Below are 955 nucleotides of genomic sequence, written 5' to 3'. Positions count from 1 at the left end.
AGAAAGCATTCATGGACATACGGATCTTTGACCCGATGGCCGCCTGTCACCACGAACTCTCCCTGGAGGCCGCCCACCGCAAGAATGAGCAGGAGAAGATCCGAGCGTATGGGGAGAGAATCCAACACGTTGACCAGGGCAGCTTCACACCTCTGGTCTTCACCACATCTGGCGGGATGGGCTCCAAGGCTCAGTGCTTCTACTCAAGACTAGCCGACCTAATGGCAGAAAAGAAGCACCAGCCAAGGAGCCATGTCGTCGCATGGATGAGGTGCCGTCTCTCATTCTCCCTCCTCAGATCTGCCCTCCTGTGTCTCAGGGGGACAAGGCATTCCACTCCCATACCTGCAGACTTAGGAGGCCTCGACTGCGAGGCTACAGTGGTGGAGAGTGGCATAAGAGTAGATAGAGTAGAGGTAGAATGAATTTATAGTTAACAACTAATGTTTATATTATAGAGTATTAGATATGGTTGGATGCCACAGTCATTAGCGGGAGCTGGGGCTAATGACCTCCAAGTAATGGAGCCCCTAATTGACACATCAATAAACATGGGGTGGAGGTATTATTATTATTATTATTATTATTATTAGTAGTAGTAGTAGTAGTAGAGGTGGTGATGGTAGTATTATTAGTAGTACTAGGAGTAGCAGTAGTAGTAATAACAATAATAATAATAACTGTACACATTTAAAAAATTATAAACAGTTTAGAATTATATTTTTGTATATTTATCCACATGTAAATACACTTCTCTTCCTCCTACTCCTCCTTCTCTTCCTCCTATTCCTCCTCCTCCTCCTCTTCCTACTAGTATTACTAAATATGTAAATACTAATGACAAAGATAATAACAATAATAATAATAATAATTATAATAATAATAATAATAATAATAATAATAATAATAATAATAATAACAACAATAATAAATTTTTAAAGATGCCTCTCTTCTT

Source organism: Scylla paramamosain, chromosome 20 (assembly GCF_035594125.1).
Source record: "Scylla paramamosain isolate STU-SP2022 chromosome 20, ASM3559412v1, whole genome shotgun sequence".
Classification (NCBI taxonomy): Eukaryota; Metazoa; Arthropoda; class Malacostraca; order Decapoda; family Portunidae; genus Scylla; species Scylla paramamosain.
This window is presented reverse-complemented; position numbering follows the sequence as displayed.